The 16,570-nt window shown below is 38.3% G+C and overlaps 1 non-coding gene across 1 annotated transcript; it reads left to right on the top strand.

Annotated features, from left to right (window-relative positions):
- The first annotated feature begins 4,674 nt into the window (after positions 1 to 4,674).
- Trnas-uga (transfer RNA serine (anticodon UGA)) lies at positions 4,675 to 4,748 on the top strand. The gene has a single exon. It is a non-coding gene; the product is annotated as a tRNA-Ser (tRNA).
- The last annotated feature ends 11,822 nt before the right edge of the window (positions 4,749 to 16,570 follow it).

Below are 16,570 nucleotides of genomic sequence, written 5' to 3'. Positions count from 1 at the left end.
GTAAATAGTATCATAGACTATTTCCTCAAACAATTTAGGAATAGTAGAAAGTTTTGATATAGGTCTATAGTTTTTTATATCTTGTCTATCACCGCTTTTAAGAATTGGAGTAACGTAACACATTTTCCAGTAATCTGGCATAAGGCCTTGTTTTAAAGATAAATTGAAAAGTATGGATAAGGGTGGCGCCAAATTCATATAGCAGTTACGCAAAAAATATAGGATGAATACCATCTGGACCGGTTCCTTTAGATACGTTTATATTTTTTAAATATTTTTTAACTAAAGAGGTGGTACACTTTACAGAGCAGATGTCAACTAAATGAGAACTTTCAGTATCTGAGTCTAGGCACAGAGTGTTATTATGTGATTCAAAGACAGATAAAAAGTAATTATTGAAGAGCTCAGCAATATGAGCGCCTTCTGTAGCTGTTTGATTGTCCAGATAAACTGTCTCAGGAAACTAGGTGCTATTGATTTTATTTTTTATAAAAGACCAGAAGAATTTTGAATTTGTGCCAATGTTATTCTCTGCTCTATCCAAAAATTGATTGTAACATGAAATTTGTGTTTCTTTCTGAATGTTCCGAAGCTCTGAGAAAAGTTGGTAATCAGATTATCGACCATAAATTTTCCATTTTCTATGAGCCTTTCATTTATTTTTGGAACGAAGTTCCTTACGGCAGGCTTGGAGGGGATAGAGATTTTGCTGCGCGACCGAACTGAAAAAAATGTGATAGTAAAACCGTAAGAAAAAATCCGTGGAAAAAAGTCAGTGGAAAAGTGCGTGGAATAAAACCGTTAAATGAGACGTGCGCAGGCGCGACAGTCGCATACACAAGCGAGTAGTGTATAATACCTTTCTCTTTCTCCCTCTTTTTGTGGATTCTACATTAGCCGAAGGAACTTCGTTCCTAGCTGGTGTCCCACGACACCACATCATTTTTTATTATTTTAATTAGTCGTTTGGAGTACCAGGATGGGTATCTATGTGGTTCCTTAACTCGTTTCAGGGAAACGTATTGATCTTTTATAGTGTTAATAATGTTATAAAAATTATTAATTGATACTGCAACGTTGTCAGAGTTTAATTCAGTGCACCAGTCAATTTTAGAAAGAGCATTATTAATCGCGTCATAGTCTGCATGGTGAAAACGGCGCACTAGCTGCGGTGCGGGAGGGAGACAAGATGTTTCCTGTTCCAATGCGCTACGTATTACTAATGCCGGGTGATGCTGTGCATCCTCGCTTGAAAGAGCAAAAAAAATTTGTGATTACAAATCTAGAAGTCTACTATTATTATTTAGGATGCCGTTAAATTGATATAATCCAGCGAAGCAAAGAAAAGAGTTTAAGTTATATTCTAGATTTCCACTAGACGGATTTACTATTCACAATGCATCACTGAATACATGATTTGGAGTCTTATCCCACCTAGCATTACTTATGTTGAAGTCGCCCAAAATTAATTGAACATTTGAATTATTCATGTTTATATTGGACAGAAATTCAAAAAGACCTTGTTTTCCGTCGAGCTGTTCAGGGCTATGTGGAAAGTATGCACAATATATCTTCAAGCATTTCAACACGGGTGCTTTATACAGGACAATATTGATGAAAACAACCTCTGCGTGCGGCAAAGACGGAGGCGTAGCGGAGATGTCGCGCTCGTCGACGTGCAACGTGCGGCGCACGGCCACCAGCACGCCGCCACCACGACCCGCTCCCTCGCGGTCCGCGCGATATACTAAGTATCTTGAATCGAAAATTTCCTAATCAAACATTCCTGGCAAAAGCCATGTTTCTGTCAAACAAATAACGTCATAATCATTTGAAAGTACATTATTTAAAAAGGCATGTGTTTTGGTTCGTAAACCACGAACATTTTGATAATTAACCTTAATACCCATAATTAAAATAAATAATAGATACTTTATTTCTTATTATAATAATATTTATTTATTAAAATTATATATAATATTATTTATTTTATTATTAATAATAATTTCAAACGAATTAGGTGTTTTTTAAGATCGTAACCAGAGTACATTTTCAAAAGATTGTCTGTTAAGCACTGCACTGATGTAATTTTTTTTATATGAGAGGGGGCAAACGGCCAAGATGCTCACGGGATGTGGAGAGGTGAGGCAACCGCCCATGGAAATCCGCAACAACAGGTGTGCCAAGAAATGCGTTGCCGGCTTTTAAGGTGGGAGTATGCTTTTTTCTTGAAGGTCCCTAAGTCGTATCTGTTCGGGAAGACCGCTGCCGGTAGTTGATTCCACAAAATGGCTGTGCGATGCAAGAAATTTCGAACAAAACGAGCAGTTGTGGAATGCCAGACGTCTACGTGATGCGGATGGTACTTTGCACGTAATGTCCGATGGTGGAATTCGGCCGCTGGAATCAACCCGAACAGCTCCTCTGAGCACTCCCCGTGATAAATGCGGTAGAAGATGCAGAGAGAACCCACATCTCTACGCAATGCTAGAGAATCAAGCCGATCGGAGATGACTTGATCGTCGATGTTTCAAGCCGCTCTTCGTTGCATGCGATCAAAGGAAGAAGCTGGTACTGGGGAGAACCCGCCCAGAGGTGAGAACAGTACTCCATGTGAGGCCTAATTTGCGCCTTCTAAAGTTGCAAGTCTCGATTTCAGACACAAGTTCGTTCCGGTTCTCGTCGACGCTATCCTGGGACATGTTGGCGCGGCCGGTGTAGGAAGCATACCCTGTGCTATCGTCTGCATAGCAATGAATATTGCTGATTTGTAGCATATAATTGATATGCAGAAGAAACAGCGTAGGGGGTAGCACGCAGTCTTGCGGGACACCAGCGTTTATGGGTTGTAAGTCGGAGCATGCACCGTTGATAACAACCTTGATGCTCCGATCAGCCAAAAAGCTAGTGACCCATTTGCACAACTTCTCGGGAAGCCCATAGGATGGCAGTTTCGCTATAAGCGCTTTATGCCACACCCGATCAAAGGCCTTCGCTATGTCCACCCTTCGACTCAACCGCTTGCGCCCATTTATGGGTGGGTATGCAAGAAGATCACCAGCTGAGCGACCCTGACGGAAACCGTACTGGCAGTCGCTGATCAGCTGGTGCCCCTCTAGGTATCCCAAGCGCTGGCGGTCTATGATCGACTCCATTACTTTGGAGAAAATGGAGGTAATGGCAATGGGGTAGTAGTTGGACGGATCTGAGCGTACACCTTTCTTAGGGATTGGGTGCACTAAAGCCGCCTTCCACAATTTCGGGACTACGCCTGATAAGTCGCACCGCGGAATATGCGGTGGTGGTGCACCTTGGTCATCCAGAGTAGAGTTGGACGCGAAGAGGGAGCCCAGGAGATCACCTTTCTCTTTCGCGTCATGGGCCAGTGAGTCATCATCCCTGTGCAGTGGCGGAATGGCTGGCTGGCAGAAGTTTCCTTGGACAGCCTTGGCGAGCGACCAGAACGCACGAGTTCCCGAGGGAAGGCGTGCAAGTCTCTCGCCAATTCTGCCAATGTGCTTCGACTTCGCGTCAGCAATAACTCTTTTAAAGGACCTGGAGGCATGATTGAAATGTTTTTTAAGTTCGCTGGAATTCACATCCTTAGATACCACCGCATTGACCCAAGCCTAAGCACTCCTGCTTTCGGCGAGAGGCCATTTTGCAGGAGCGGTCAAACCATGGTTGGGACATGCCACCGATAGGCACTGAGGAGGATGGAATGAAGAGTTCTATACCTTGCTGTACCACATCAGCAACAGCGTCAGCAGCGGCATCTGGATCTCCCAGCGAAATTTAATTTTATTTAGAGAGTAATTTATCTATTAGAAGGAAGGAAATAATAGAAGCTAATTCTTGTAATTTAATTTGGTTCAATGATTTATAAATTGCCTATCGTTTTGACTATGTAAAAGCTGTTATAATATAGCATTTGTACAGACACACTACAAGTCTGTAAAGATATTAACGAGTAATTTTGTACGAGTATGAGGTGCATTGTCTATATTTGTAGAACGTCATTGGTTTTGGGCTACAAATGAGAGCGTTTGTGTCACGTATGAGCAGCTTGGTTATAGATGGTCACTTGAACAAATATTTCAATAAATATTCACAGTTTATATCGGGAAATTCAATATATTATCATAAAGTTTCAAAGTTTTTCCTTTGAATAACTTACATTTACATTGTAACAAACACTATAATATAATCGAATAAAGCATTAGATATGTGTATTAAATAAGATTACACTTTAATTGATCTTAACACCAGATAGATTCACAAATAAAATTTGAAAAACAAAATTTTATGAACGATGCGGGATTCGAACCCACGACCTCCGGCGTTCCGTGCCGGTGCTCTAACCAACTGAGCTAACCGTTCGAGTACGATTTTATGAATGATGCGGGATCCCGCATCGTTCATTTACAATTTTGTTTTTAAATTTTTTTTCAAAATTTTGTTTTTCATATTTTATTTGTGTATTAATCCTAGAAGTGAGGGTTATCACTTTAAAAACATAACATATTGTTTAGATTTACAAGAGCGTCATCTCAAGTCAATTTCCTATTATGCAAATATTAGGATTGAGCAGGTTATCAACTGTAAAATAGATAGATGAAGCCACAACCTGAGAGTTGAACAAAGCAAACAGAATTTTATAACGAGGCGGTACTCGAACGGTTAGCTCAGTTGGTTAGAGCACCGGCACTGAACGCCGGAGGTCGTAGGTTCGAAGCCCGCATCGTTCATAAAATTTTGTTTTTCAAATTTTATTTGTGTATCAATCCTAGAAGTGAGGGTTATCACTTTAAAAACATAACATATTGACCAGATAGATTTTTTAATACTTACCCTCTTAGATAATTAATACGTCTAAATGACATGTTACACAACCGATAAAACAGGCCAGGAATAATAACACTTTAGTGTGCGTGACAAGCTAATTGACACTTTGTGTTAGTGTGCGTGAATTGCTCAAAATAGAGGTTAGTTCGAAAAGTCCATTTTTTTGACGTTTTCACAGCTGTCATCTAGACGTATAAATTATATAAGCGTTACCTGTACATATTATATGATATAATATAATAATAAACTTTATTTCACAAAAAACAGAGGTTAACAACACTTAAATATATGTACTATGTCTTAAAAATTAACTTATCTTAAATAAAATACAGTGTTGAATTGAAACTCTGATACCCACGATAATATCTAACTTGTGTTATGGGCATCAGTGTTTGCGTAAATCAATTTATATTGGTTTAAGATAATAGGATTAAAATGAAGAAGCGTGCATACATCTCATCTAAATAACATTTTACAATAATTCATAATATTTGTAGAATATTCCTATGTTGTAAACAGTATGTACTCAATAGTATTTTTTAGTTTTATAAGTTACATATCTTGAGGAGATCTTCAGTTTCTGTGTATGTTTTTGATAGGAGCCATTTATTAACAACGGATTTACATGAAATTTTTGCAAGAGGATATATGTGACATTGTTGATTTATTTTATTATAGAGATGACTTGCGATTACTTGATGATGTCAACTGGCTAGAGAAGTTCTAAAATTTGGAACTGGACAAACTCTTTGCGATTTTTTTCTTTTACTTTTATTTTTATCGTATGAGAGTATGGTGTCTTTTCTTAATATTGAATGAAATATAAAGAGCTGTCGAACGGTCAGAACTCCAGATTCTTTGTAAAGCAAGCGCGTAGAGTATCTAAAAGGTTTACACGTCATTACCTTGATAACAGCTCTTTGTGCCCGTTCTAGTTCCAGGAATCTGGTCTTTGCGGCACCTCCCCATATTGAAATGCAATAGCTGATGATGGACTTTCACAGAGCAAAGTAAATTAATTTTAGCGTATCACTATCAGCGGATGATCTTATCATATAGATATGAGACAATATTTTCATCAGAAATTATTTCTCCATGGTCCACGATACAACTTAAAATTAAACAGATTTGTTAATATTCATATCATAAAATACAATTTTACAAACAATAGTACAAATCACTTTAATATCCTTTCAGTTTCACTGCATAACAAAGATGTAAGCCGACATCTTTTATTTTCCTCTCTGATTGCATTTGCCGTTACTCTTTCGTCTCACATTCTTTTTTGTTAACCAGTCGCTTTAGTATGGAATTGAAATGGATTTTTCTTTTATTTTATACTAGCTTTTACCCGCGATTTCATCCGCGTTGAATAGTTACTTTCGGCAATTTTTATATAATATTTTTTAGGATACTTTTCAAAAAATACACATACAAACTGCTCTTTCCGTTGCTGGTAGCACTCTTCTATGATACAGCGCATATTCCTTGTCATTATATATATCATAGACAGTCTCTTTAATAGTATTTCCATGTGAAATTTAATCCCCTATTTCATGTAGGTCAAAGTTTTAAAAATGCTCGAACAAATGTTTATAAAGGATTTCTTATCAAGTGTCTAAAAAAAAATTCATTTTTTTATTTATTTAACCAATATGCTGCCTTTCCCTATTTCAACCCTTCCATTTATTTTTTTGCAATAAAAGGTAGCTTGTCAATTTTCAAGCTTTAGTCTTATCTCTTTACTTAAATTTATTAAAATCGGTACGGTTGTTTAGGCGTGAAAGCGTAACAAACAAACTTACATTCACATTTATAATATTAGTAGGCAAGTAGGGATTTGAAATAAGAGACAAACACTTATTGGAAAGCTCCAATTTGATATAAAAAGCAGTCATTATAATATTTCTGTATTTATAGTTTAAATCTATTTATGTATGAGTATATGTTTTCAATATCCTGGAACAGCTAGACCAATTTTGGTGAAATGCTTGGCAATCTTCAGATTATCAGAGCGAGTACTCAGAGATATTCTTAACTAGGTAGTTTTATGCAAATGTAAAGCATGGCTGGGCTTAGCTAGCATAATATTAAAATATAGCAATAAAAGTTATAGTAGAACTACATATATTGATGTAACCCTATTAATTATTGGTTAAGGACGCGTTTGCGAATCCCACAAAAATAAGATATTTTTCGGTAGAATGTGTGATGAAATGAAACTAAATCTAACGAAACTAAAAATTGCCACAAATAGATTACTACTTTATCTCCAATGAAATTTTCTTTGAAATTTTTGTATTTTATGTCGTAAAAACGATTATCCGTTACCACTTCACACAAAATTGACCAAATGGGGCTTCATTCGGTATCATTTTTGTGCTAATACTTACATAACTTTGTCTCTTAAAAAATAAGTAAGCAAAGCAAATTTAATTTTTTCAAAAACACGGGAAACAAATAAATTGATGTTTTAAATAATCTCAGAAAAAAAATGAATCGTCCAAAATTCATATATTTTTCTGATAAGCATGAGCTTTAATGTGTGGTATAAGGGTTATTTTATTTTGTCATCTCAAATATAAGGTCTATATTAAATCGAATAACAGGATGGCGCTTATAAAATTGGCAACTTTTCTCCATGGGTGTCATTTTCATGGATTTCGGTGTCTACAATAACGAATATCGGGTCAAATCGAAATCCAAGATGGCGCCTATGAATTTTACGAACTTCTCTTTATGGGTGTTATTTTCATTGTTTTCGGGGTCAACAATAACGAATATTGGGTCAAAATCGAAATTCAAGATGGCGCCTATGAATTTTACCAACTTCTCTTCATGGGTGTCATTTTCATGGTTTTCGGGGTAAACAATAACGAATATCGGGTCAAAATCAAAATCCATGATGGCGCCTATGAAATCTACAAACTTTTCTTCATGGGTGTCATTTACAGTGTCAAAATTAGAATTCGTTCATAAACTTAAGTTTTACTATAAAAGGCCTATCTCACATTATCCCACATGCTAAATTAATTATTCATTCCCTAAATAAGCTGAGAGTTGCAACCCAAAGTCCTTAGGGGGAAGCTACGTCCAAAGCATCAGACAACACAATAAATGGGGTGCGCACAAAGTACACATTTCAGAAGTGAAACTTCTTTGTGAAAACCAAATTTTAAATCTCGTTTATATTAATAATTATCCTAATCCGTTCTCTAAACCAATTGTTTTTTGTCAATATTAGAAATTATTAGATGTTCTAATAGGGAAGATGTTCTACTTTTTCGCATCCGGGCGCTAAACCTGCACGATACAAAGCTAGTAGGGAAGATGTTCTACTTACTCTAAACCTGTATGATACAACGCTAGTAGTGAAGTTGTTTTACTTCATAGCGGTACCATCTGCTTCATGCAAATTCGCCCTTTTTTTATATGAGAGGGGGAAAACGGGCAAGAGGCTCACGGGATGGGGAGAGGTGAGGCAACCGCCCATGGACATCCGCAACAACAGGTGTGTCAAGATATGCGTTGCCGGCCTTTAAGGTGGGAGTATGCTTTTTTCTTGAAGGTCCCTAAGTCGTATCTGTTCGGGAAGACCGCCGCCGGTAGTTGATTCCACAAAGTGGCTGTGCGAGGCAAGAAATTTCGAACAAAACGCATGGTTGTGGAATGCCAGACGTCTACGTGATGCGGATGGTACTTTGCACGTAATGTCCGGTGGTGGAATTCTGCCGCTAAAATCAACCCGAACAGCTCCTCTGAGCACTCGCCGTGATAAATGCGGTAGAAGATGCAGAGAGAACCCACATCTCAACGCAATGCTAAAGAATCAAGCCGATCGGAGATGACTTGATCGTCGATGATTCGAGCGGCTCTTCGTTGTATGCGGTCAAATGGAAGAAGCCGGTATTGGGGAGCACCCGCCCAGAGGTGAGAACAGTACTCCATGTGAGGCCGAATTTGCGCATTATAAAGTTGCAGGCGATGGCTTTTAGTGAAGTACTGTCTCGCCTTACTGAGTACACCAAGCTTTTTAGAGGCCAGTTTGGCCTTCTCTTCCAAGTGACCACGGAACTGAACGTCGCTCGATATATCGACGCCAAGTATGCCAATACAGGCTGTGGCAATTAGAGGAGTGATCTCGAATCGAGGGGATACGACAAAGGGAGACTTTTTAGTGGTGAACGCACAAACTTTTGTCTTCTTGGGGTTGAATTGAAAATGAAAGATCATCAGCTGAGCGACCCTGATGGAAAGCGTACTGGCAGTCGCTGATCAGCTGGTGCCCCTCTAGGTATCCCAAGAGCTGGCGGTTGATAATCGACTCCATTACTTTGGAGGAAATAGGGGTAATGGCAATGGGGCGGTAGTTGGACGGATCTGAGTGTACACCTCTCTTAGGGATCGGGTGCACTAAAGCCACCTTCCTTAATTTCGGGACTACGCCTGATGAGTAGGAGAGCCGGAAAAGACGGGTAAGGACCGGCGCCAGTTCCGGGGCACATATCCACAGCACTATCGGGGGAATGCCATCGGGCCCGGATTTAGACCTCCGGCATGTATAACTTGCACCGCGGAATATGCGGTGGTGGTGCACTTTGGTCACCCAGAGTCGAGTTGGACGTGAAGAGGGAGCCCAGGAGATCAGCTTTCTCTTTCGCGTCATGTGCCAGCCATTCATCATCCCTGTGCAGTGGCGGAATGGCTGGCTGGCAGAAGTTTCCTTGGACAGCCTTGGCGAGCGACCCGAACGCACGAGTTCCCGAGGGAAGGCGTGCAAGTCTCTCGCCAATTCTGCCAATGTGCTTCGACTTCGCGTCAGCAATAACTCTTTTGAAGGACTTGGAGGCATGATTGAAGTGTTTTTTTAGTTCGCTGGAATTCACCTCCTGAGATACCACCGCATTGACCCAAGCCTGATAGCACTCCTGCTTTTGGCGAGAGGCCATTTTGCAAGAGCGGTCAAACCATGGTTGGGACCTGCCACCGATAGGCACAGAGGAGAATGGATTGAAGAGTTCCATACCTTGCAGTACCACATCAGCAACAGCGTCAGCAGCAGCATCAGGATCACCCAGCGAAACAGATCTACCTCCACGGGTAGGATGCAAAAAAGCACCGCATCTCGTCCCACTGTGCTCCGGATCAGGCAGTGGTCCAACGATCCCAGAGGAGGGTCAACGGAAACTAGGTAGCCGCCCGGATGTGAGGTCAACAGAAGGTCCAACAGTGAAGGTGTATGATCTTCCACATCTGGGACTCACTTTGGCGCAATAACCAGTTGCGTCAGACCATATGCTAACGCGAAGTCGTGAACAGATCTCCCTGCGTGATCGGTGGTACGAAGAAATATGATCTCTGCAGTGGGAATCTGCTCCAACACGGAATCTGTAGCCATTCGGATGTGTTCGAGGAGCCGGACAGTCTCTGCGTTACCGCAATGGGACCTATACAGGCATGCGTAGATACGCGGATCGTCATCGCAGTCTACACGCAGCTAGATGATGGATAGGTCCTGTCCTTCAAGAAAACTCAGGCGCAGAGAACAGACATCCTCCCTGACGTAAACGCACACGCCAGCCCGTGGTATAAAGGAGTGTTCCGAATTATACCCCGGGTAGTAAAGGTAAGATGAATCAGCCAGGGAGGATATCTTTGTCTCGGTTAAAAAGAGCAAGGCCGGCTTCGCCGTCTCCAGGTGAAAGTGGACGGCATTTAAATTTAAGCGAAGCCCTCTGATGTTGCAAAATTCCACAGCGGGTTTTGTGGAAGGTGGTTTGAGCCTCCTGCTCTGTTTGCCCCGAGACAGCGCAGATTTGCCCCCTCCAGAATACGTGGGGCAGCCTGGGCAACCACTACTAGGTACAGGCCCTAATTGACGGATTCTCCAGGACTGCATAGCCTGGTACCGACCTCTAGTCGTCTATTTTTAGTCCGTGCTGCCATTTGTATATGGGAGGGGGGGGATTGTGTAGGCCTCCGGATACCCTACTCACCGGACGAAACAGAGCGGCATAGCCGCTATTTCACGCCGGTTTCGAGTGGGGGAGTGGTATTTCTCTGGGCGTGCCAGCCCAATTTGGTTGTGTCCGTGAGGACCTAACATGGTACTACCACTCCTTTCTCACTGTATCTCAATCAGACTCAATCTCTCTCCTCTCTTCTTGGATAAAACATCCTTCATTTTCGTGACACTTTATTCCGTTTCATCCGTTAAAATTTTACCCTCATGCGGGCAAAGAAGTTTCACTTCAAAAATGATCCCAAATTCGTTCTCTGCACCCTGGAGAACCTCGAATACGATATCCATATTGTTGAAATCATAATTTTGCGCGGCGGCCATCTTGGATTTCGAAATGTATCCCAAATTTGTTTTCTGCGCCCTCGAGAACCTCGGATACGATATCCACAATGTTGAAATCATAATTTTGCGCGGCGGCCATCTTGGATTTCAAAAATGATCCCAAATTCGATCTCTGCACCCTCGAGAGCCTCGGATTTGAGATCCGTTTTGTTGAAATAATAATTTTGAGCGATGGCCATCTTGGATTTCAAACATGATCCCAAATTCGTTCTCTGCACCCTCGAGAACCGCGGATTCGGTATCCATATTGTTGAAATCATAAATTTGCGCGGCGGCCATCTTGGATTTAAAAAAACTGCGTTTACTGCACACGACGTTATGCGACAGAATTGCTATCTAAAGTTCTAATATAAAATTAATTTGATACTTTATAAAGTTCAAACTTGCTAAAATATCAAATTAATTTTTATTCCCAAAATTAACTTTAAGTACGTGTATGAGTTCAGTGTATGAGCGGTGTCAGTGTAGTGGTGCGATTCGATACCTCTCTGTTTTGAGAACGCGTCCTTAACGGATCATATTCACACCGATGTTGTTCGAATTTATTTGGTACGAGAGCCCGCTCGCTAGCTTGGTCCCATAGATTTAAATGGCAATCTGACCTACACATTACATCTGATTTTTTTAACCATTTTGTTGGTTTTATTAACTATTATTAATATCCTCAATAAAATCTCCCTAGTTTTTCTCTATAACATGAGCTAATTGCCAGTGAAAGTCAGTCCAGTACTCAGCTGGAGCAAGCGACCCGGTAGCCATTTAAATATAATTGCTTCTCTTATTCATATTAAATGAACTGTGTCAACGTTAATATATATTTACTAAAAAGTATATATATGACGGGGCGAGGCTCGTCACATGCTCATCATCCTCGTTTTGTGGGCCTTGGTCACGACAGCAAGAAAAACAAAGTCTAACAAACATACGATATAATAATCAGCAACAAATGTTACAATCCTATGATAGTAGAAACACTTCACAAGCACAGCAATTACGATTATGTAATAAGGACTTGGTGTTACCGGCATGCGCGTGCGACACAACCACCTCGCTTGATAGTTCTTCCCTGACTGCTCGGCGCCCGCCCAGCGTCCGCACTCGCACCGCACGCCCGTTACACCCGGGCTAAGACCAATACCGAATCATCTTCGTACTCACTTCTTGGCTACGACATATATATACTTCATTGATTGCTGACATAAAAAAAAAACGGGTTGCACTCCAGGAGTGCCGGCAGAAGTCAAAACTTGAACATTAACGTTGTGCATTTTTGAATATTTTTCGAATGGTTAGGGAATATTCCGTACGAATTGCTTTATTTATGAGTAAGTATATACGTTTATTTAGCATTTATGTGGTTAAATGAAATATTTATTTATTGCGTTATTATAAGTTTCTGTTTAAAACATTATGATTATGAGATATATTTTTCAAAAATTTTTGCACATGTTGTAATTCTCAGCAGTACTTAAGGAGGAACCCACAATGTTCACGATATGTGTTTTTAAATCCTTTTAGTAATAAATTATTCTGCTGAGCTTGAGAGCATTGGGGAGTAAGATCTTTTACTGTTTACACGAAAAGCGAATGCTTTAATGTTTGTGAGCGTGTATGAGACATTAAATTAAACGATTTTTTTTATTTGTTAGTTTTCTGATCAAACTTAAAGTTTCTACAAAATATTTTTTTTGGATTCTAAAATTGACTGGTAACTGCTTTTTGTAGATTGCTTATTTCAACAAGGCTAAGAGTAATTTGAGAGGTTCAAGTCATCTGTCAAACAAAACTCATTTTTGCTTCGGTTACAAAAATGCCATAAGGCTCTCTTAGTGTTCCCTCACTGCTGAGGATTGTGCTCATATACAATCGGTCCAGCGATTGAACATCTTATAAGCTGCTTTATGATCTGTGGACGACGGGACATCCGAGTGCATGGCACTCGGAGCATATGGCGCCACCAACACATTTATAATAATACCAACTGCTACCCGTCCGCGTGGACGCTTTAAAGAAAAATATATTTTAATGAGAATGGCTTAAAAATAAAAGATAAATATGTGCCGTCGCGGGCTGTTTTGTAGGAATATTTAATATAGATATTTCCATTGAATTTAGAATTATAAAGATATGTGTAACTTTAACGGTTTTTGCGGCACACGCCAGAATAGCTCGCAGATGCCAGATTTTAATCCTACTCATTTGGCACTTATTGTAATATTTGGAAAATAATTAACACTATATCTTTATAAATTACAGCCTATGTGTCATTCTAATGTCTAAGCTATACTATTGGTAAGTTTCATCAAAATCCATTCAGTTGTGTTTGCGTGAAAGAATAACAAACATACATTCATATACATTCTTAAAAATTTTCACATTTATAATATTTGTGGAATTAATGCGGATATACTGAAGTTTATTAAAGTAAAGTTTCTCAATAATCTATACTAATATTATAAAGCTGCAGTGTTTGTTTGTTTGTTTGAACGCGCTAATCTCTGGTACTACTGGTCCGATTTGAATGATTCTTTCAGTGTTGGGTAGTCCATTTATCGAGGAAGGCTATAGGCTATGTTTTTTTCAAAATTAGGGATCCGTAATAAAATTGCTATTTTGTAACACAAGATGTAAAATCGAAAACCTATTTTTGCGTGCGCTGCAAAAACTATTGACAATAGAACAAAATGATGTACAGGCTATAATATAGGCAATATTTTATTACTTATAAAACTATCGCGTGAATTATACTTTATATGGCAAAACAACGTTTGCCGGGTCAGCTAGTTTAATATAAAGGACTAACATCAAAAATACACATATCTTAAAAATATATTTAGCTTTATAATATTTAATGTATGCATACCAAAAATTATGTAGAGCTGAGAGAGAATGTGAGTTTTGTATTATTTCAAGTTACAATGTTTTCCAGCGTCCCGTCCCAAACGGTTTCAATTTCACGGGGTGTTTGCTGGACGTCAAAGACGCCCGAAGGTGTCGTTTTATCGAAGGCTACGAAACCTTATAGGGATAATGTTTGCTAGATAGATTATTTTAAGATAAATTAGTTTTAAGTTTATTTAAAATAGTTTACATGGAATAACAATTTACGTGTTTATTATACATAGCTATTGTTAGTTAGTTAGTTTAGCTGGGCTGTTTTAACAATTATTGATGACTACAAATAATGATAATTAAGACGACATAAAAACATTGTACTTACTCAATTAATTTTGTAAATAATTTAGTTTTAAGACGTCTAGTTTTGTATTTCTTTCTTCTTATTGTATGTACATATTACTAAAAATTATTATGAAACTTTTTTTTAATTTATTTTGTATTATATACTAGTAACACTATAAAATGAATCCAACAACGGTGTGGGTTCTCACTACAAATTCATTTAATACTGTACTTTCAAATTGTAAAAAGATTTGTGGGAACTATTTGTTATCCCAAAAAAAATTTATAATTGATGGTACTAATTGCTGTTAATTCTGCCAATTTTCACACAATCTTAGCGGAATTAAAATCAAATATAAAATTAGTCAGTATATTTGTAGTTTAAAATGTTATTTTAAATTAACATAATTAATTTTGACCATTTGCAAGTTCTTGGAATTCCAGAAAAAGCTGTCAATATCTTTTTGCATATAGCTTTGCTTGTAAGCAATACATTCATTCCACAATTTCCTCTAAATTCACTTTGAATTTGAGACGAGAAAGGAAAGCGTTATTCGCTAAGGAAATATGAAGATTATTCTCTTTTTAAAGAGTTTCGATTTCACGGGCTGTTTGTCAGCCGTATAGGAGCAATAGCCACGAGGGTCCCGCGTGTCGTAAGCTTAGTAAATATTGAATTTTCGAATATTTTGTCCAGATGTGGAACAAAAAGTCCGACAGAATAAGTTCTTATTAAATTCTCAGAGGTTTTTGAAGGATCATCACTTTTTCAGCAACTTATAATATTTTTTTTATATATTCAACTATTCGAGTATGTGTTTGGAATGTTACTTCTTAATTTTATTTTTATGAGATTATTCTTATCAATCTAGATTCTAGATGGTAAAAGTGATCGCATGGGTACACGACATTTTATTTAAATTTCAATAATAAATACGATAAAACCTGTAATAGAGTTCCCCACAGTAGTGCACAAGCATTATTATGTTTCGGTTTGTAGAGCTTATAAGCTAGTGTAATCACTGGTTTGACGACATTTAATATCTTAACGTGATACATAGGCGACCATGGTGATGGGCAAAGCGTACTTAAATAAAGTTTATTTGAAGTTGAATTATGTTTTATAAAACAGAAATTGCTGCTAAAGGAGGAAGATGCCATGTTGCAGCTGTTGGCTAGTGACCAATGTTTAATGGCGGCATGCCGTTGAAGAAATTTTCACAGGTTTCGAAGAATCAGGAATAGTAGTATCAACGCAAATTATTTGGAGATTTTGTGGTATTTGACAACACACGAGCTAATTACATTGGAATATTTTAATAAAAATACAACCCGATTGCAATGAACAGAATATGTTGTATTTTCTTTTAATATTCTTAAAGGGGTTATTTATCATAATAATCACAATAACTTTAAAAATAAACAACAGAAGTTTGGGTTTGATACTTTTGGGTCCTGTATTTGCGTTGATACTACTATTCCTGACTCTTCGAAACTTGTGCAAATATTCTTCAAAGGAAAGCCTCCATTAAACATTGATCCCAGCCAACAGCTGCAACATGGCATCTTCCTCCTTTAGCAGCAATATCTGCTTTTTAAAATATAATTCAAAGTCAAATAAACTTAAATCAATTATGCTTTGCCCACACTGCACCACCAATGTCGCCTATTACGCCCATAATTATGACGTTAAGATATTAAGTGTCGTCAAACCAGTGATTACACAAGCTTATGCTCTACAAACCGAAACATAATAATGCTTGTGCATTACTGTGGGGAACTCTATTACAGGTTTTATCGTATTTATTATTGAAATTTAAATAAAATGTCGTTTCCCCATGCGATAACTTTTACCATCTAGAATCTAGATTGATAAGCATAATCTCATAAAAATAAAATTAAGAAATAACATTCCAAACACATACTCGAATCGTTGAATATATAAAAAAAATATTTTAAGTTGCTGAAAAAGTGACGATCCTACAAAAACTCTGAGAATATATGAAATTATTCTGTTAGACTGTTTGTTCCACATCTGGACAAAATATTCAAAAATTTAATATTTACTAAGCTTACGACACGCGAGACCCACGTGGCTACTGCTCCTATACGGCTGACAAACAGCCCGTGAAATCGAAACTCTTTAAAAAGAGAATAATCTTCATATTTCCTTAGCGAATA

This window comes from Leptidea sinapis, chromosome 19, assembly GCF_905404315.1.
Source record: "Leptidea sinapis chromosome 19, ilLepSina1.1, whole genome shotgun sequence".
In the NCBI taxonomy this organism is placed as follows: Eukaryota; Metazoa; Arthropoda; class Insecta; order Lepidoptera; family Pieridae; genus Leptidea; species Leptidea sinapis.
This window is presented reverse-complemented; position numbering and strand designations above follow the sequence as displayed.